The 22844-nt window shown below is 42.2% G+C and overlaps 1 protein-coding gene across 1 annotated transcript in view; it reads right to left on the bottom strand.

Annotated features, from left to right (window-relative positions):
• The window catches only part of EFHC2 (EF-hand domain containing 2), a 234049-nt gene that overhangs the window by 85096 nt on the left and 126109 nt on the right, over window positions 1–22844 (bottom strand). The window lies entirely within an intron of this gene.

The raw sequence follows: 22844 nt of genomic DNA, 5'->3' as shown, positions 1-22844 counted from the left end.
TCTTCCCTGCCAACAGTCTTACAACAATATTGGGACTTCGACCCGCACACCTGCAGCTATGACGCACGCTGACTGGGTTCCTCATTAGCTATATTTTGCAGTCGGCCAAGCAACTGATTACTCTAGCGTGGAAACAAATGACACTACCTTCACTAGCGCAGTGGTTCACCCGCCTGTGGCACACACTGGCCATGGAACAGCTTTCTCACAAATTGGCAGGTATGGACACTAAATTCAAAAATATATGGATGCCCTTAGTTCTCTACCTTTCACTCCCCTGACTAAAAGCCCTAGAGGTATTTCTCTGATCCACCACAGAATTACACCTCTCGGCCTATGGAGTACTCCCTCATTGCCCAAATTGCGTGAAAGGCTCATCTCTACCATATGAAGGATCCCCCCACTGATAACTCAAATCCATGATTTCGACCTGACCACTAATATCTTTTCTTACCTGTTCTGTGCCATTTTAATTCCAACTATCCTTAGACCCCCTCCCTTTCCTCATTACACTCTTCTTCTGCACAAAGTGCCAACTTCCTTCCTTCCTTTCAGCATAATACACAGGAAGGCCTCTTGGTGAGCTTGCATCAGCAGCGGGCTCACTGGGTGAAACTTGATAAAGCACAGAGAAATGTGCACGGAAAACGATGAAAGGCTGGGAAGCATGGTCCCAAGAGCCATGCAGAGGATTCTCCCTCCTCATACAAGTAAAATTGAGTTAATATAGCATATGCTCACTTCATGACATGGCCGAAATATAATGGGCAAAACACCAGAAAGTGCATGAGATTTCCCAGGCTAAAAGTATTACACAGTAGTAGATATCCCAGTGCTTCCAGTTGTCCATTGTCAACAGTCTGACATCAGTGGGCTGTAAGACAGTTCAAGGGAACGACGTCCGGTCTATGCTGCACTTACAGCATATAAAGCTGTACTATTCTGAGAGCTCATATAAAAAAAGATTCCATCCTGATGTCATCTTTATACTCTGACTAACAGTGTAATCAACTCACACTGAGTACACTGCACATTATGAACTGCAATGTCCAGACTAAGTGCATCAGCTTATTTTCTTTTACAGAACACTGACAACACTATGGTTACTCCACAGACAGTTCTAATTAACATGTTCCTTGCATTTACCAGGCTATGTCACACTTCAACATCTCCTTCTTGGCCTGCATGTAGTTTGAAAAGGGAGTATTTACCCTCCACATGGTCCACAATAGAGAAGGAATTAGAGAAAAAACATCAGGAGAAATTAATACTGACCTTTCCTACTTTATAGAATGTCTATTATTACCAACAATCTGTCTACCGTGCAAAGTAACATAATTTAATCTGGAAGCATGGTGAAAACCCCGAAAGGCGAGTGTGTGATGCTGGGTCGTGTTCGCTTTCAGGTGTTCTTGTTTTCTGCTTCAGTGTTTATTAGACATTAGTCAACTAATTTTCCCAATTCCTATTGCTAAGGTGTATTGGTTATCGGAAGGAATTCTCCGAATAGTAAGCCTGAGTATGCCTTGGCCATTATCAGAAGACATTCTTGTATTACTAATCCTAAATGAGTATGCTTTGACCAATTCAATCAGTCTACTCTTTGGTTTATTGCCTTATTTAGAAATCAAACTAATTTCTGGAGTTCCTTCTAGTTTGATCTCAAATACGCATTTCCTCATTATTTAAGTCTAGTTGTGAATGGGAAATAAATCACCGCATATAGATAATTCTGAAAAAACTACACTGTTGAGTTCCCCACAATATGAGAGCTTCCACCTTTACTTCTGTGTTGTAATTATTTAGACTATCTACATTAAATCTTCTGTTCCTCTGAATTCAACATGAATATGCAATATATTGCTGTTTATTGGTTAAAGTTATTGTATGATACTATGATGACTTGACCCATTTGCTTCCCCCACTCCCGCAAACCTCTCGTCCTTGTCATTATTAGCTACCTCTATCTCCTCTTGTTCAGGGAATTGCAACTCAGGATATCATCTGCATTGAGTGACAGAAATCATGCCACCCAGGAATGTGGTTGTCATGTGTGCTGCCTAGTTGTTACCCCCCATCACCAGCATAGACAATTGTGTTCCGAAGTTGGTACCCCAAAATATGTGATGGCATACCCTATCTGAGTATCAGGCTACAGTGAGACTAAAGGATCTACTGCAAGATATCAGGATCCAGTGATTTGAGGTTCTACCTCATGATTTAAGGTTCTTGGGATTCGAGGATCTGCTGAAGTAATTCAAGACCCTGCAGTCTAAACAAGTTGCACCCAAATATGGCCAGTTGCTTGGCTTTCCTCCCTCTTGATTAGAAGCAGCCTCTGCTTGGGCGCTCAGCTCTTCACCTGAGTTGCTGGCTCTCCAGTCGAGATTATCTCACAACCAGATGTTGATAACACCTTCCCTGAAGTTTTAGGTTCCTGGCACTGCTTGAAATTTCCTCTGCGCATCACATCAAAGCCTTTGCTTGCATCCTGGGAACTACTCTGCTTCTCCCAGCATTGCCATCAGAAGCCTCAAGTTAGTGATAGCTAGGGAGTGTTAGTCATTGCTTGTTTGGCTGCCTAATACATGTGGATTCCAAATTGATCCTATTGTGCACTCTTCCAAAAACGCACACAGACCATACACTCAAACTATAACGGATAAATAGTGAACACAGACCTTTCAAATGTATAACCATCATATAAAAGTGAGAAACCTAGTTTAGGGAGAATGGCAGAACCTTTTACAAGGGGAGGTTCTTAAGTATCTCCCCCTGATGCAGACAGGTAAAAGGTTCTGTCCTGTTGCGCGAAATCACTCTGACACCACTAACAATCCCACATAATCCTAGCTACAGAGGGCAGTAAGCAGTCCTTTAAACAAAGTACATTTTATGTTCACCCCTTGACAGTTCTGAAGTCTCAGAGCATTACACAGAAAGGCTTCCTAGCGGGCTAACATCAGCAGCCAGCTCACTTGGGGAAAACATGAAACACAGATTTGACGTTCTTGGGATTTGAGGACCTACTGCAGTATTCGAGAATCACACACAAGCATCGCCAGGTGCTTGGCTTTTTCTCCTCTTGATGAGAAGAAACCTCTGCTTGGGCTCTGCTTTTCACCTGTGTTCCTGATGCTCAAGCTGAGATTATCTTTCAACTCGATGTAAGGAACATCTTCCCTGACGTTTTCTGTTCCTGGCATTTCTTGAAATTTCTTTTGTGCATCACCTCAAAGCCTTTCCTTGTACCCATGGAATTATTCAGCCTCTTCCAGCTAAGGTGTGTTAGATATTTCTTGTTCGGTTGCCTCATACATGTGGAATGCAAAATTGATCCCAATGGGTTTGGATTGTTCACTCGGGTTGGGCCCCTGCAATGTCCCCCACACCATTGTACTGAGATTCTGTTACACCCTCAAACTTGTACTGTAACAACTGTCTCTTGGTCCTCCGCAGTGTTATATGCAGAAGCTGTAGGAACTGGTCGGTGTCCAGGTTGTCTCAAATTGTGAACATTGACAAGTGCTATAGAACATCAGGATAAGACCAGTTTCTTGATGAATCTTTTGCCTCTATCAAGATAAGGGTACTATGCCATTGAAAGGTTAAATGGTTATCATAGTGCCTCCGTTACTATAGTAAATATTGTGTATGTCTCATTTGAAACAGTAGCATTGTGTTCTGTTTAATATAAAAAAAAAGCTGTCACTTAGGAGACTTTCCCCTCTTCTCCTTCAGCGCAATGCGCAGACTTGGACATGTTCACTACTGTCGACAAGGAAGGAGTCAGGTGATTCCACTTCGTTCCAGCAGCAACATTCAGATCTACAGGTTAGTGCTGACAGGAGCATGACAGGTGCAAAAAGCAAATGTATTCACCACCCGATTACAAGACCTCATAGTGATTGTTCTTCTTTGACAGAATTATTCCTAAAGGTACCAAAACCGTCACTAAGGACCAGAAAAGCAACAAGGTCTTCTTTTAAACAGCAGGCATCAATTTGTCAAATATACCCACTCCATTGGCCATCTTCCAATGCTTCCTGGGACTCAATACATTTCAATTTAATATTCACAGCATATGGTCTGGATTGGCAGACTGTATTACTTCTACCTACTCATTAGAAAGGAGAGTATCAGCTTCTTAACGTACATATTGAAGGGGTGAATTTGCAAAGCTTCTAGGGGCATATTTATACTCTGTTTATGGTGAAATAGCTTCAATTGTTTTACGCTATTTCAGTGCACACTTAACTCCATATTTAAATTTTGATGCTAGACACATCTAGCATCAAAATATTGGAGTTAAAGTCATTTTTTGCCTGCAGAAAACTACCTTGCGTCTCTGAGATGCAAGGAAGGCGTTCCCGGGCAAAAAATGACTCTAAGGCCCAGGCACCTTATTTATCCTCCTGTGCACAAATTGTGCATGGGAGGGATGCGGGCCTATATAATGGAGCTAAGCTTGCTTAGCTCCATTATTTAACGCCTGGGTCAGGGCAGGCGTTAGGGTACCTGCAGGCCTTTTTCCATGGTCCCTAGCCCCAGGGACACCCCTACCCACACCAGGAAGACACCATCCCAGGTAAGTAGAGGTAAGTAGGGGAGAGTATATTTTTAAAAAATGCCATACGGGGGCCTAACTTCGGCCCCCCTACATGGCACTGGCCCCAACGGCCATACCCCATTGACATAAGTCGCCTGGGCATGGCCATTGGGCTGGGGGACATGACTCCTGTCTATACTTAGACAGGAGTCATGTCCATGTGGGTTGTGCACCGAAATATGGCGCTAATCAGGTTAGAGTCAATTTCTTCACTCCAACCTGACTATCGCCATTCTTTAATGCACAACCTCCAGTTTTCCCTATGCCTCCCTCACCCAGTTAGAGTCAACTATTTTGACGCTAACCGGGCTTTAACGCTGGCTAACGTCTTCCCATAAATATGATGCCTAGCCGGCGCCTTGGGAAGGCGCTAGCCGGCGGTATACTTTTTGGCGCTAAACTGCGTTAGAGCAGTTTAGCATCAAAAAGTATAAATCAGGGCCTTAGTGTGCAGTCTTGATTCCAGTGTGGGTTTATCCACATAGCAATCCTCATTACCTCTACAATCGTAGTTCATTCTACTTTGAGTTAGAGTGCAAGAGGTGGGCCCGAAAATTGTACCCTGGTATTAGTCAGTACATTGTTTGGACCTTCATCTGGAACAAGAGGATCATTGGTCACAAATATACCAAAATGTTCAGTATGATAAATCAAGTCTATGGTTGGCACTGGCAAAAATGAGCAAGCCTTCAGAAAACTGAGTTCTGTGACATTTTTGGAGAATACCAGCCAAAGCTCCACATTATCTCCCATATAATTCATATTCTATTTGGTGTACTTGTAGCATCTACAATGTCACTCCTCATTTCTAAAATTCCCCCTCGCGCCTCACTGTACTAGTAAATAGCCTTAAATCTTATTTCCCTTCAGGCTTCAATTCTATTGACAATCTTCCTTCGGATATCCATGTGTTCTGTGTATTTATTTCAATTTAAATTTAAATTGAATTTGTAATTTAGCCCTGTGCCTGCAGCATGGTAGCAGGTTTGTTTTAAAGATGAGTAACATCGAAATTAAATGCTATCATGTTTACTGGAAGAATGTAAAGAATGTATTTAAAATTCTAATACTGCACTAGAAGTTGTGGTAACAAGTAATACAGTAGTGGAGTAGTGTTATGTGATGTGAACAGCAATGTAGAATCAGGTTCCTGTCACATTGATAAGGAAAAGGTTGCGTTTGTTATAAAGTCTGTAACTGCAGTAGCAAACACATATAGGGGGTGATTATGAACACGGCGGAAACAACCTTGTTTCTGCCCACCGGCTCACAGAAAGGCTTGGCCGGGACATTGACGGCGGCTCCACATGGAGCTGCCATCAATGCCTCTGTGCGGCAGGTGCAGTTGCACCCATCATGCATTTTCGGGCAGTGACCTGCGCGACGGGACTCTGGGGCAAAATGCATGGGCAGTGCAGGGGCCCCCAGGGGTGCCCCAGGGCACCCCTCCACCAGCCTTTTCCTGGCGGGATATCCCGCCAGGAAAAGGCTGGCGGGAAATGAAACATTATCTGCAGGGTAGCGCCTCTACCCTGGCGGATGGTGTTTCATCCCGCCACCAGGCTGTCTAACGGCCGGAGCCTGGTGGTGGGTGCCGGTTGCCGCTGGCAGCCGTCACTATGTTTATTATACGGCGGATCAGCCCGCCATGCCGGCTTCGGCCACCACTGCCGGTATGGCGGGCCGAACCACCATGATCGTAATGAGGGCCATAGTCTTGTCTGACTGAAACTGGAGCCGCTCTGGCAATTGTAGCCATAGACACTAAAATGCATTTGAATTGCAAAATGGAGCTATAGGTTTAATATTTTTGAAGAATGAAAATGGAGGCAAAATTACAAACGCACAGACCAGCGGAAGATTACAGGCTATTGGTTGAGGTATGAACTGGAATGCCAAAATCTCTACTTTTGTTTACCTTGGCTCTTCAGCCTCCAGTGCAAATGATATGGACAGAAGCATTGTTGAAAGTCTGTAGGTGTTCATGGGGGAGGCAGACATCATATTTATAAAGGCAGACAATATGAATTTGGAGTGTGGTGATCCACAATAATCCAGGTCAAGAAGAATGGAGATGATGATAATATTTCTAATTCAGGGAGGGGTTGTGGCAATCATGGGACAATGCCAGCTTAAAAAAGTGTGTTAGAGCTTTACATGCCTTGGAGTGCGAGTGGTTCCATAGGTTACAGGTAGATTCAGGGTGTATGTTAGACAACAGTACTGTCTTCCTCACTGAGGAAGGCAATACTCTTTAAAATGGTTATACTTATTAAGGGTCTGATTTAGATCTTGGCAGAGTGGTTACACAGTCGTAACGGTGATGGATATCCTGTCCGCCGAAATCTAAATACCATTGTTTTCTATAGTATTTAGATTTCGGCAAATGGGATTTCCATCACCGTTGTGACGGAGTAAACCCTCCCAAGAGATCTAAATCAGGTCCTAAATCTTACAAATACTGCAAAGCACATCTTTTAAATAATGTATAAATTCTTCTGTAGGGTGAAGACAGGTCAAGGAACGTTAATTTCAAGGAAGGATGTTCTGAGTGTCCCTAGATAAGGTGTACACAACTATTACACGGAGGTCTGGGCGCTCACAAAATTCAATATTACTACTAGGCCTCTCAACTACAAGAAGTAATTCAATGGTTGCATATGCCCTTGACAGAACCCTTGAAAATGTCTAAAGAGCAACTGCTAAATAGGGTGTAACCATTACATTAATATGGAAATATAGTCACATGGAAGCTATCCAAGGCTGCAAATGTGGTTAGCACCTAAGGATAAAGGAATATCTGGAGCTAGGGATAAAACAAAGTTACCAAAAGGGAATGTCTTAGGCTGTGAAGACAGGGAAGCCACACCTCTTTTTATTATAGCATAATAAAGTAGCTCCTTTTTGAGATGTTAACATATGACAAAACAAATATAAAAATAAATAAAATAACCAATCACTAGACTACACTGGTAGCACAAGAGGACTACTTGTAACATTAACTATGCTTGGGGTGTGTTGGTTTGTTTAACTTTCTAATTTTTCAGTTTTTTTTACTTGATTCACAAATTGAATACTTTCAGGCACATTAAGTCTGTGCTTTGAGCAGGAAGTGAAACAAATTCATTGTGAAATGCTCACAGATTCATGAGTTTTGGGCAGAGTTTTCTCAACCCAAGAACTCTCCCACTACAGATACTGGGGCATATTTACAAGCATCTTGCACCACCGGCGTGTCACCTTTTTTGATGCTCCAGTGGCGCAGAGTGCAGACCCATATCTACGAGGCCACGCAAGGTCACTTTGCGGGGCTTTCCAAGGCCTAGTAAATATGGTGTAAGGAAAAGAGGTGGAAGTTGCTGCGTTGCCTTACACATCGTCAGAAGGACATTCCATGGGCATTGCAGTGGGTTTTCCGACGCAACGCCCATAGGTTTTGATGCTCTCCCCGATTTACAAGGATCTTTAAAACATGGAATGCGCCATAACCGCATGCCTACCCAGGGGCGGCGTAACAAGGAGAAATATCTTTATTTCTCCTTGTTTTTTCATCTTTCTATGTGTCCTGCATGCTCCAGCACACATGGAAAGATGAAAATGCCTCCCTGGCTTGTTTTTGTGCAGGAAGGTACTCCTTCCTGCACAAAAACAAACCTGCCTACAACACAGACACTCTTGCACCATTGTGCAAGGGTGCCTGCGTTGGCACCAGGCACCAAATTGTGTGCCAGCTGAAAGGACAGGAATGGACAGTGTCTTGTAAATACGGTGCATTCCTGCCCTTTCAAATTGGCACAGGGAAGCAGAGCAAAAAGTCTTGCACAGCTGCCCTACGCCCATTTTTTGTAAATATGCCCCACAGTTTTCAAAAATTCCCGTTGTATGTCTGTTTGCTTAAATACAACAAACACATGCCAATTTCATCAAAATATTAATGTTAGGAATTTAACTAAACATGACATATATGGGAAGGACTAACAATAGAGAGTAAGAGTAAGGAGAGGAAATCTCTGAATTTGTATTTTATGTGAAACGTGGCTAGAAGGAAAGATGAGCAGGTGCAAAATCTGAAACAAATACGGCACCCATGCCTGAAAACATGATAGTTAAACTGGTATGACTGGCTTCACTTCCTTGTAGGGTTTTAGCGTTTATATTTATGTTTGTAAAGGTATGTTCATGATACAAACCTGGCTGAAAACCAAAAAAGCACTGAACAATAGGTTGAGTGCCCAGGTATAGGATGCAAAATTGTTTCAATACTCATATCGTATGTAGATTACTAACATGAAGGGTAATAGCTCCCTTTGAATACAGGTGCAAATACTTTCATTCTGATTGCAGAAGAATGGGAGCAGTTCTGAAGTTGATGGGATTTTTGTCCCAGTCCGTAACCGCCCTTTGGTTTTTTCCTCCTTCCGGTCTGGTGGTGTCCCAGCTCCTGGTGTGCTGCTGCCTGTCTATGATGGCTAGTTCATTTTAGAGTTATGCAGGTATTTCATGTCGAATACCCTTGTGGGTAATTTAGCTAATTTGAAGGTGACACGTGTCTGGAGCCAATGAAGTTCCTTCAGTGCAGGGGTGATGTGATTAAAAAAATTAAATCCCTATATGAGATGAACCAGAGTACATAGGATACCTTTCAGGAGGAAAATCTGCTGTGGGTGAGGTTGCAGAGCAGCCTATTGCCTTGCTCCAGATAGGAGAGGACTAAGGTTTGTACTGGTGTTCTGTAATAGATTTTGGGTATGAACAGTTTCAATCCAGTTACTCCTTAAGGCCACACAACCACTAAAGCTAATAAAATGAGGCAAGATACAATACAGAAAAAAATAGACAGTGCACCTTGCCACATACATTAATTTGTCCACATTCCTCTCATTGCAAAGTAGTGTTTTGGCTTACTATTTTCAAATCTGATGTTGTTTGTGTGTGCATATCTAAATATATATACCTACATAGGAAGTCATATTTTAGCATTTTACACAAATATGTTCATACATATATATCTATATATGTATATATGCACACACTCTTTACAATTGACCTTAGTAGGTGGCCTTACACATTTTATCTGTGGCCCAATGTGTGTACCTCCTAGAATTCACTTTGAGAGACGACACTGATTCTGGATCTTGATGTTCACATCTGGTGAGAACGAAGTTGGAGGTGAACCATTGCAGGACTACATCAAAAAAAGAAGAGTCTAGAGTGTAGATCACTGTCTTGGTAATTTGATTTGAAGACCACAGAGAATATGAGCAGAAGCAGGAAGCAGGGATACGATGGGCATTGTTGACTGCTTGCAGGGTAGCGGTCTCTATGCTGCAGCATAGTCTGAAGATAGATTAGTATTCCTGTAAAAGGTTATTCCGGTTGACCTGACCCAGTGGATGGTAATTGCATTCTCACCGATTTTTCTGATGAACAAGTGGGTGATGTGGCTGAAGTTAGTTAAATAGACAAATTAGGAGTAGGTTTCTTCAGTGGTGTGAGAACCTGCCCTCTTTTGAGGCTTTCTGAGAAGATACCATGTCTAAGAAAGGCATTGTCAATGTGGAGGCCAAGTGTGAGGGTTTTCTTTGGTGAGATTTACCCTTAAAAGATGATAGTATGTCCTCAGAGGTAGCTTTGAGGGAGTGGGTTGAAGATTTCAGCGAGTTCATGAAAGAGGAGGTTGAATCCCACTCACTACAGGATGGAATGACTGAAAGGTAGCTGGTAAGTTATCTATTGGTAGACTGAAAACTACACTACCAGGTGGATTAGATGGATTGTATTTTCTTGTACACATAAATGTTCAATATCAAAAAAATTGTATGACATACGAAAAAAATAAAAATGTATGTAATGTAAACAAAATTAAAAAATGAAAACAATAATTAAACGTAAATAAAGTATTGTTCAGCATTCAGACAGACCTTCTGTTTTCTACTCAGTCTAGCTTTTGCAGGTTTAATGTTCTATTTATTATACTGTGTCTCTTTTAGAGATCTACAACCCCTGAAATAGAACAAAGATAACTCTACACGGATTTTTATGAAATCCTTTTACCTAGCAGGTAAATCATTAGCAGCATTTACCAAGGCCCTCTGTATCTGGGTTTTAGAAAATTAGTCAGTCAAGCTGTTTAGCTGCTAGGGGTGGCATCTGATACTAGTGAAGGGCCGCACCAACAGGTTCACAAACAGCCATTTGCAAACTAGGAATGGAAGGGACGGACTACACAGAGGGCTGGGTTATAAAGTGTAAAATTGAATATAAATGAAGGCTTATGCTTAAATCTCAAAGTTGTCAACTCCTGAGGAACTCTGTTGTGATTTCTGGCACTAGTTCAGAAGCCTGTACACCGATGAGAAGGGACAACATGATACAGCAGAATGCCTCAACGGGTGTGTTGTCAACAGCTGGGTAGTTGTTGATGGTGTCTTCTTGTATATTCTAGCCATTATGATTGTTGTCGATGACAGTGGGGACGACGTGACAATCATAGGAGACACCGCTGTTCTAAAAGTCAACGTGATTGTTGTCACCGTTATCGTAGACGCGGTTGTGATGAATGTGTCATCAATGTTTTTTTCATTGACGAGAATTTTTTGTCAGACTCTAGAAGGAATTTCTTTATTTTTGTACTCGACGCTAAAGACAGTGAATCATATTTTGGGGGTGATTTCTTCACTGATGGAGTTGTAGGCTCTGAGTGAACCTTTTTTAAGGCCTTTGAATGACTTTCTGCTGATGAAGCATAGCTTTCCTGACCTTTCTGTTGTTCCAAAGAAAGGTGCTTGGATTTTTTAAACACTTTCTTAGTTGGTTCTGAAGAACGTTTCTCTTTACTCTTAGGCCTTTTCAGAGATTGAGAGACCTGTGAAGAGGCCTCAATCTCATCAGAAGAAGTGTAGTCCATTGCTTTTTGCATCTGCAGCCATAGTAAAAGTCTCCCTCCTCTGTCTTTAAGAGTCTTATGAGTAACATATTTTGCAATCTCTCACCTTATGGTCCAGATGTAGACAGTATATACACTTCTTGTGTGGGTCATCAATAAGTCTTTTGTTCCCACAAGTGCCACACATTATGAAGAGCCCTTTTTTAGTTTATTGGGACATCATGTCCAATGAGAATCCAATATATCTGACTGAAACTATCTTGTCAGTGCAGTTTGATATAATAGAAGCTGAGCATAGCTCAGAGAGACTCCCTCCACACGACGTGCAGCAGGAAATCTGAGGGAATCAACATCTGTTGGGAGTGTTCTAGAGGATGCTGTTGCCTGGTTGGTTGTAGTTGAGGTTTGGTTCTTTTTTTAAAAGAACATGGATAGGCTAAAGCAGTGCCTGTCTATGGCCATTGAAGCGTAGTGTACTATACTTACTGCTATGTATATTTAAAGTTACAGTGGGACTCCAACCTTGACGACGGGGATGATTCAGCATATGAATCTATGAAAGATCCAATGCTGGAGAACTCTGTTGTGATTTCTGTCACTAGTTCTGAACCCTGCACTCCAATGAGAGGGAGCCACTTGATACATCAGAATGCCTCAATGTGGATTTAGGATGAAATAGGCTGGACGTGGTTACTTACTGGAGGTCTACTTGTCATATTTTACATAAACAATGGAAAAATACAAAAAAGAGCAAATGCACCTGCTGTACTATTTCTAGAAGGGCAATATAGAACAGAATACTTTTCAGGCGCAATTCACATACTTTTTTCCAAGTGGGACTTGCATATGGCTTAGGTGTCACTTACTCCTGAATTCAGTGAAGGTAAGAACCTGTGACTACAAGATGGGTTCCTGTAATTACAAATAATAAACAACTCAATACAATAAAGTCAAACTTACTGAAGGAAGAAAGATTCATGAAATGAAATTACAAAATAAAATCGGATTCTTTATGACAGCCAGTTTGTTAGCATGGTCAACATTTAAGATAAAAGCTGGAACAAAAACACAATATGAGTAAATGTTGTGATTAACCAATTGCACTTTTGACAATCAAGAGTAAGAGAAAACTGAAATAATTTTGGCCCAAATTCACCTAAAGATTTTTTTTTGTAAGTATGTTGTGTACAAGACTTAGTAGCGAAGTTAGATCTTCCTTACTGAAAGAAAAAGGCTTTGTTCACTGGACCCTCCAGGAATGCTTTGAAATGTCAAAACTACTTTGAAGCCCCCGTCTCAGGACTGTAGATGCAGACACATAATGTATGGTAGCAGTAACAGAGGTGGCAATAGTTGTGGTTCACATGGTGGATAGGTAGCCCTTGTTATCTCACCTAAAGTAGTAGTAATGGATAAGTGTGGAAAAAATAATTATCTTGAATGACAATATTGATTTAAACTTGCAGGAATGGCCCCTGTAGATCCAGGAGGGTGGATCCCGAATAGATTTCCAGTATATCATTTACGTGTAACTGAGGGTAGATTGAAATAATTTATATGGTAAGTGGTTAATCCTGGATACCCTAGACTTCAAGTTATACAGGTGGAGGCATGGTTTAGACAACCAGAATAGACGCTCTGGAGGAAAGTCTGCACCACAACAAATGAATGTTGCTACATGCGCCCTCTTAGCAGTCACAGACAGGCAAAGAACAAGGAGGTACTCATTATCCATGTCTTAAGGGTGAGATGGGTCGTGTTTTAATTTCCTCTATGGCTCTTCATTATGTAGAGTTTAATATTGCTCCTGCTCACGCTGCACTGCTGAGAGAGAATGGTGATTTATTTTTCTGAAACACCATGTTACTACAGTAATGGTCTCATGAAACCACACATCAACCTTTGGCATGGTATTGCCACATGGCGAGGTATTTGCACCGGGTTTTCTTAAAAATTTCAATGATTTTTTCATCCTTCAGTTTCTTCTTTAAAGCACTTGCCCTTCTTTAATTCTATTTTTATCAATCTTCGTGAAAATCAAATGACTGATTATATGGTAACTTTTGATCATGCACGTCTGGAATTACCTTTACTTACACTATTCTTGCCAGTTGTTTTATCTTTATTCGTGTCTTTTTCGAAAAAAATTGTGCTTTACTGGTGTACGTTTAGCTGGTGTACCTTTAATCTCCCTACAGCATGGGGGCTAAAATTGGTGGACAAACCCTCAACGGCAGTGAGTTCTGATTGCAATTTGTCGCATGGTGTTAATTCAATAGAAGGCGTTTTTCATTCTTTGTAAGAAAACATGTCTTCAGCCATTCCTAAAATCAGTTCATCTGGAAAGGTCCAGAATGCTGGTTCTTCCAAAAGACTTAAGCAAGATTCTCCCTGATAACTTATCCTCAGCTACATACATGGAATTTTTTCCAGACGAACTAAGAGCTCTCAAGAGCTCTTCACCCTTCTGTGGAGGAACCTAACATAACATTCAGAATCTAAATGTAAAGTCTTCTATGGATTCTCGTGTTACTGATGTTCAACAAAGAATTTAGCAACATTCAGGATGAGACAAATACGATTACTTTCACACAAAAAAAACACTTTTGCTTAAAAGGCCAAGTGAAGACTTAAAAAAAAGAAATACATGTAATAATGTTAACATAGTCTCTGAAGGCCAGGGCCTTGTTTAATTTTTTACTACATTTTTGCCTTAGGTTTTAGATCTTCCAAACTCCTTGGGTCTAAATATTCAAAGAGTTCACAGACTAGGCCACAAGCATACCTCTCAATCATCTCCCCTTCTAACCCTAGAGGGATAATCATTTTGTTCCTGGCATTTACAGATCGCCTTAAAGTTCTACAAGCTGCGTAAACTAAGAAGCTAGTTCTGTGGGCTGGTTGAAAAACTCTTCTTTACACAGAATGTTGCCACATCTACAACTATACAGATCTTCGCCAATCACGCAAAGCTATGGGTGCTTGTTTTGGTTTGCATTATCCATGTTTCTTCAAAGTCACCTAAAAGTATTGATTGTTTACTTTGAAAGTTAAGAAATGTATATGAAATCATTTTAGAAAGCCCAAGGACATCGCTGTTCCTTCTGCTCATTAATTTTTTGCATTAGACATTTTTGTTGTAATATTTCCTCAAGTATTAATTGTTATATTTATATATGCCCTCTAGTCAATTTTCCGTCTCTACATATTGTCAATGCTGTTCTCTGGCAGTATTGATACTTTTGTTATTATGTATTTTTTGATGTTTCTATGCATAGTGTTTACTTTAATCTAATTTCAGGTATGTTCGCTATGACTCTCATATTATACCTTCCATTGTTGTTCTTGGTCATTCTGCACGATTTTAGCCCGGGTGTGTCATCCTCCTACTGTGCTGTCACCACTTTCTTCCGTTTTATCTACTTCAAGGAGGTAAAATGTTCAGTCGCCATTTTTACGGTATGTACTGTCTACTTTTTGTATATCTTGTTTACCCTTGTACTCTATTCCCCTTAAATGTGCTTTCTTTGTGTCCTCTTCCCTCTTCTGCCCATCTTTTTTCTCCACATACTCTTAACTTATTTTTCTTCTTTCATCTATTTTATCTCACAACCATTGCTGATCAGTGTTTTTCTCTATATTGTTTGTTCATTATAATTCAGGGTTATTACTTGGAATGTCAAATGTTTAAACAACCCTATAAAAGCCAGAGACTTCTCTCCCTCCTCACTACGTTTAAACCTGACTTAGTTTCAATGCAAGAAACTCAACTTACAGAACTAAAGCCATTAAAATTAAAATATATTGGTAGGGCACAGTTCACATTTCCCCTACTCAAAACAAAGAGAATGCTGTTAGTGTTTTATGTAGTAAATATTTTGAGGTTAATGTTCTTTTTTAGGAGATAGATAGCAAAGGTAGATCAATAGTAGGCAAGCTTGGTGTTCACAAAATTTCCTTGCCAATATTTAATGTTTATGGCCCCAATCAAAAAGGTTTCACGTTTTGGCCTGACATTGAAAAAAACGTATTCAATATGATGATGATGATGATGATTACTTTATTTTAGGAGGTGATTGTAACCAAATTATGGACCATTTTTAAACAGTCAATCTGTAGTAAAGTTTGTTCCTCACAAAATGCACAAACTATATTGCTTATTTATAGTACATAAATCCCTAATAGATTCCTAGAGATGATAAAACCCCACATCAAAAGGATATAGTTTTTTGCCATACCACGGTTCTCTGACTAGATTAGATCATTTGTTTTTAGTAAACATTTATCTTATTAAAGTTGTGATTGAGACAATTTTGACTTCAACACAGGCTCCCGTTTGCCATATTTTGATTTTCTCCCTGTTAATAAATCAACTACTATATGGACATTGAACAATACCTTGTTATCAGATTTAAGCTCTCATCCTCATTTATTCCTCTTACTATTTGAAATTCGTAATGGCCCTACTATCTCTACTCATTTTTAGATACTTTTAAAGTAACTGCACAAGAATTTACTATTGATTATGTTTCCGTGAAAAATGAGAATTTACTCAGGAATCATAATAACTTAGTGGCTAGTATAAAAAAAACTGGAAATTCAATAACACTCTTCTAAATCAAAACATATTTTGCATGATCTAGCAGCATCAAAATGACAATTTAATCAAATTTCCACAGATAATATCTATGCCTACCTGCTTGTTACTATGGAGGTCATAATAAAACAAGAAAAACTCAGGCAAATTATCTTAAAATTAGGAAAGAATGTACTAAACTACAATCTTTACAAAATGGTCAAGGTGCACCAATATTTAAAGATGCTGATATATTTTGGAGAACTTGTACAATTTTATAAAAATGTATGTACCCCAGAACCAACTCCTTTAGAATCACATGTTGACTCCTTTTTGTATAGATTTCTATTTTAGAATAGGATATATCTCTTCGTGAAATTAATTCTGCAATTAACTTGCCAAAAAAGGGAAAAACACCTGTACCTGATGGTTTCTCTGTTAGTTTTTCCTCTCACATATCCACCATACAATTGCTAAAATGTTATATTTATTCTCATCCTTCTCATCTAGCATGTCAACTACAGGTACCTTTTAAGAAGCCGTCACTTGTCTCATATATAGCAAGGGAAAAGCTCCTACCTTATATAAAAATGACATGCCAATAATATTAGTTAATGCTGTCTATAAAGCATTTGCCAAAATCCTTGCTTTATGATTTAACTTTTTTTCACTACAATAAATTGGTCCTGAACAAGCTTGGCTCAGACGACACCCGATTGTTTTTTAATGCCTTAAACAAAGCCTCTATCCCAAAAACACCCTTTTGTTGCTACCATCACTGATGCAGAAAAGGCTTGACTGGAGTTTGACTACAGTTTCATGGAAAAAAGCCCTTCATTGGCATGGTTTTGGTCATAACATAATCTCATTACTATCCCTGTTATATGATGTCCCTCAAGTCTCCGTAATATTTAATGGGGAAATCTCCAACTATTTCACTGTACAAAAAGGTGTGCAGCCCCTCATCTACCATTACCTCAATTGTTGTTCATCCCAGCAATAGAATTATTTATTTCTAAACTCAGACACAATCCATTAATTTCAGGTTTTCAATATGATATTCATCATTTGAGACTTACAGCATCTGAGGATGACATTTTTCTATTTGTTTCAGATCCCGAAGTATCTCTGCCAGCCCTGTCCAATGAGATTTTAGCTTTTTCATGTGTTTCAGTATATAAAATGAATTCAGATAAAACTGAAATACTTTTCTTAAATAAATACTGTAATAAACAATTATTTGAATCTTCAGGATTCACTTGGCATCCTACAAAATGTACGTATTTAGGGATTTGGTTTACCAATTCAATTACTAACTCAACATCCACTCATTTTAAAGATCTTCTTAAATCTGAATCCTTGGTTTTCCTTTGGAAACCCTTTCTTTATTATGGTGGGGTCATTGAGAGTCATTTAAAATGATGATCTTCCCTATTATTCTTTGTACTATTTTCATGATGCCTGTTCATATTCCTCAAATATATTTCAGAACTGATTCACCCCCTTCAAAGGTTTTATGCAATAAAAAGAAGTTCTGTATACCTTTAGACAAACTTAAAATACTTAAAAGCAAAGGAGGCCTCATCTTCCCTAACTTTAAACGATATCACAATATCAACAAGCATCTTTTTGTTTGATAAAGGGTTCACCTCCCCTTTTGTTGCCTCGGTTAGATAAGGAAAGATCTTTAACTCACCCCTTCTGTTTTCAGGAATTCATTTTGCTTTTCTCAAATCTTCCTAAATTAACACCACCAATTTTCAGACATATTTGTAAAATACTTCCACCACTTTCTTCTCGGAATCACCTGCCCCTAATACTTTCCTCCAGATGTCCACAGAGTATAATAACCTTATTAAGTTTAACAAAAGCCCTATCTTTTTGAAAATGTGAAGACAGAAGAGTATAACTTGGCTTAGTGACTTATTTGATGATGAAGCTCCTATCTCCGTTCCTCAGTATCAACAAAACTTCAACTGTAATAAATCCTTTAAAAATAGATGTACTTCTTTACTTAATAAAGTTTTAGATATCTTTCTGCCTGATATTACTAATGATGTCCTTGCTCACCAGCCTTTGTTTCAAGTTTTATCTTCTAACCCTAAAGCATCCCTTGTTTATAAGTTTCTATTTACTTCTGGGCCTTCGAGAACAAACATAGGGCCTCATTACAAGTCTGGCAGTCACTAGACTGCCAGACTCGCGGATAGCAGTTGGACCACCGCCAATGCGGCGGTCCGAGCGCCTCATCAGAACCCTGGTGGTGGTCTGACAGGGAACCACCAGCTCCCCCAGGATTGGAGATCCCGGCGGTCTGGAGGCGGCAGCAGTCCTAATCCGTCAGGGCAGTGGTGCAAGCAGCGCTGCCCTGGGAATTAAGACCTCTTTCTTCGCCAGCAGTTTCATGGCAGTATCACCGCCATGAAAAGGCTGGCAGAGAATGGGTGCTTTGCAGACAGTGAACATTGCGAGGGTGCTGGTGCACCCTGCACTACAGCATAGCTGCTTGCTCAATTATGAGTCAGAGACAATACTGTAGGCTGTTTCCCGCTAGGCCAGCAGGCGGAAACTCAGGCTTACACCCGCTGACCTAGCGGGAAACTCTTAATGGGGCCGGCGGGGAGGTAGCCTGTGTGGCGGCAAACTACCCGTTGGAAGTTCGGCGGATGGTGAAAAACATACAGCCAACTCATAATGAGCCCATAATTTTAGAAATCCTCTGGGAGAATGTGTTAGGTCACACATGGTTAATTTCCCTCTGAAATAAATTAGAACTAAAACTTCATAAACCCCCAAGAGTGGTGAATCTTAATCAAACATTATTTTTCGAATATCACATATTACTGTTTACTCCTCTTTAATTGTAAAAGCTTTTCAATGCTGTTGAAGATGTCTGTTGGTTTTGTGATTGCACTCATAGTGGTGCATATGTTGTTTTTATGCCCTAATACATAGGGCCTCATTCTGACTTCGGCGGTAACTGAACCGCCACACCGGCGGCGGTGCAGACCGCCAAATAACGAGTGTGGCGGTTTGGCCTGTGCCAAACTGCCATTTCCCCGTTGCTACCGCCAGGGTGGTTAGTCCTGCCGGGCCAGAGATGAGCATCTCCGACCCAGCGAGCCACACAATACCGCTGGCAGTATTCCGAGTCCCCGTTCTGCAAGGGATTCCGTGGCAGTATCACCGCCGCAAAATCCTTGGCAGAAAGGCTACCAGCAATAGGAATTTGCATTCCTGTTGCCGGTAGATGACTCCCCCCACTCCCAGTAGTGACACCCCACTACCCCCACAGTAGAGACCCCTCCAGTAAAGACCCCCCACCCTGATCCACATACTGAACCCCACCCCCCAAATACACACACTCACACCCTGACCCACACTCACAACACCCTTACACTCATGCGCACACATATGCATCACCACAATTACACACAGGCACACACACACGCACAAACACTCCCCTGCCACCTCCCATTCACTACACGCATACACAATCAATCAATCAATCAATCATAGTATTTATAAAGCGCGCTATGTACCCGTCAGGGTTTCGAGGCGCTGAGGGGGGAGGGGGGGGGAGCGCTGCTGGTTTAGCGGTCGAAGAGCCAGGTCTTGAGGAGCCTTCTGAATGCGAGGAGGTCCTGGGTCTGGCGAAGGGATGTGGGGAGAGAGTTCCAGGTCTTGGCGGCGAGGAAGGAGAAGGATCTGCCGCCGGATGTCTTGCGCTGGATTCGGGGTACGATGGCGAGGGCGAGGTTGGCGGATCGGAGTTGACGTGTTGGGGTGTAGAAGTGGAGTCTGGTGTTGAGGTAGGAGGGTCTGGTGTTGTGAAGTGCCTTGTGAGCGTGGGTCAGGAGTTTGAAGGTGATCCTCTTGTCTACCGGGAGCCAGTGGAGTTCCTTTAGGTGAGGGGAGATTTGACTTCGGCGGGGTATGTTGAGGATCAGTCGGGCGGAGGCATTTTGGATACGTTGGAGGCGTTTGATGTCTTTGGTTGGGATGCCTGTGTAGAGTGCGTTGCCGTAGTCAAGTCTGCTGCTGACGAGGGCCTGGGTCACCGTCTTTCTGGTTTCTGTTGGAATCCACTTGAAGATTCTGCGGAGCATTCGGAGGGTGTTGAAACAGGAGGAGGAGACGGCGCTGACCTGTTTGGACATGGTGAGGGCGGATTCCAGGATGAAGCCGAGGTTTCTTGCGTGGCTGGCAGGGGTGGGTGGGGGTCCGAGGACGGAGGGCCACCATGAGTCGTTCCAGGCCGAGGGAGTGCGTCCGAGGATGAGGACTTCCGTCTTGTCGGAGTTGAGTTTCAGGCGACTGTTGTTCATCCAATCGGCGATGGATTTTAGTCCCTCGTGGAGGTTTGTTTTGGCGGTGAGCGGGTCATTGGTCAGGGAGAGGACGAGCTGGGTATCGTCGGCGTAGGAGATGATGCTGAGATGATGTTGGCGGGCCAGTTGAGCGAGGGGGGCCATGTAGACGTTGAACAACGTGGGGCTGAGGGAGGATCCTTGGGGGATGCCGCAGATGAGGTTGGTGGCTTTGGAGCGGAAAGGGGAGAGACGGACTCTCTGCGTTCTGTCGGAGAGGAAGGATGAGATCCAGTGGAGGGCTTTATCTTGGATGCCGGCTTCCTGGAGGCGGGTCAGTAGGGTGCGGTGGCAGACGGTGTCAAAAGCGGCTGATAGGTCGAGGAGGATGAGGGCTGAGGTTTCGCCGTTGTCCATTTGATGTCTGATGTCATCTGTGGCGGCGAGGAGGGCGGTCTCAGTGCTGTGGTTTCGTCTGAATCCGGATTGTGAGGGGTCCAGGATGAAATTGTCTTCGAGGAAGTGGGTGAGCTGAGTGTTGACGATCTTCTCGATGACTTTCGCTGGAAAAGGGAGGAGAGAGATCGGACGGAAGTTTTTGAGGTCGTTGGGGTCAGCCTTGGGTTTTTTGAGGAGGGGTTGGATTTCTGCGTGTTTCCAGCTGTCCGGGAAGGTGGCAGAAGTGAAGGAGAGGTTGATGATCTTGCGGAGTTCGGGGGCGATGGTGGCGTTGGCTGAGTTGAAAACATGATGGGGGCAGGGGTCCGTGGGGGAGCCTGAGTGGATGGTGTTCATGGTTGCTATGGTTTCTGCCTCGTCCACGTGGGTCCAGGCGGTGAGGCGGCAGTCGCGGGAGGAGACGTCGGGGGTGGGGTCTGGCGGTGGACCGGTGATGAAGCTGTCGTGGATGGTGGTGATTTTCTGGTGGAAGAAGGTGGAGAGGTCGTCGCAGAGTTTCTAGGAGGGCGGGATGCCGTTGGAGTTGGCTTTCGGATTGGAGAGTTCCTTCACGATGCCAAAGAGTTCTTTGCAGTCGTGGGCGTTGTTGTTGATGCGTTCGGTGAAGTGGGCGCGCTTGGCGGTGCGGATCCGTTGGTGGTGTTCGCGGTTGGCGTTTTTGAGGGCGGCGAGGTTGTCGGGTGTGCGTTCTTGGATCCATTTCTTTTTGAGTTTCTGGCAGTTGCTTTTGGAGGTGGTGAGATCGTCTGTGAACCAGGCTGGTTTTCTCTTTCCTTGGGTGGTGGTGGGTTTCTTGAGAGGGGCAAGGGTGTTGGCGCAGTCGAGGATCCATTGATGGAGGTTGATGGCGGCTGTGCTCGGGTCGATTGCGTCGGGTGGAAGGTTGTTGACGAGGGTGCTGGACAGTTGTTCTTGGGTGATTTTGCCCCAGCGGCGGTGGGGAGGTAGCTGGATACACACACTCACACACACCCATTCACACACCCCACACCCCTCCCCTTGCAGAGGACACTTACCTCATCCGATGAGGTGCTCCTCCCTGAGGGGATGGGGCACGGCTCTCCGATTGCGAGCCCTGCACCGCCATTAGGACACCGCCAGGCCGTATTACAGGTCGTAATTCGGCTGGCGAAGTCCTTTTGGCAGGGTGGGGGCGGCGGTGGGACCGCCTCTGCACCGCCAACCGCCAGCACGACTACTGGAGGATTGCCACCCAAACTGAGGTGGAACCTTCAGTACTCGGAATATGGCGGTCGAAGGACCGCCAGCACTGGAGGTCCTCTGGCGTCCGCAACTTCGGCAGTCTCACCAGAAGACCACCGAAGTCGGAATGAGCACCTTAGTCTGGAATCAAATTAATCTAATGTTTTAATCTTCCATTCAATTGAGAATAACCTCAATATTTTTTGGTTGTTTGGCACACAATTGTTGATCAACGTTACCAATAATAAATTGGTAGATAGTGTGTTAGCCATTTCATTTCAGCAGATTACTACCAATTGAAATGTACCTCCAACATTTCCTTTAAGGTTTAGTGGTATACAATTTTTAACATCTACATATTAAATAGAGCACTTGGCACCGCTTCACTTATTTCCCTTAAAAATGGTGTATTATGGATACCTGTCACACTATGTCGTAATAATTCCAGTCAACATTCTACTATTAGGCATATATTGTTATATTGAATCTCCCTATATTAACTTAGTTTCTTGATCCTTATTTGTTAACAATTATTATATTGCACATACAATGATAGTCTATTTATTTCATGTATTCCCTGTCCCTTTTCCCTATACCTGTTTACAAAAGTGTTAAAAAAGCTTCTAAAGTACATCTGAGTATTGTCAAGATAATTGTTTTGATGTTTTGTAATTACCATGGATTTGATGTTTATTGTTATTTTTTTTTCTCCAGATTTGTTTATTATAGATACTGCACTGACTATACATTGTATTTGATTACTCAGTATGGTTCTCACTCTCACTGATTTGTCTTAATATA

This window comes from Pleurodeles waltl, chromosome 8 (genome assembly GCF_031143425.1).
Source record: "Pleurodeles waltl isolate 20211129_DDA chromosome 8, aPleWal1.hap1.20221129, whole genome shotgun sequence".
NCBI lineage: Eukaryota > Metazoa > Chordata > Amphibia > Caudata > Salamandridae > Pleurodeles > Pleurodeles waltl.
This window is presented reverse-complemented; position numbering and strand designations above follow the sequence as displayed.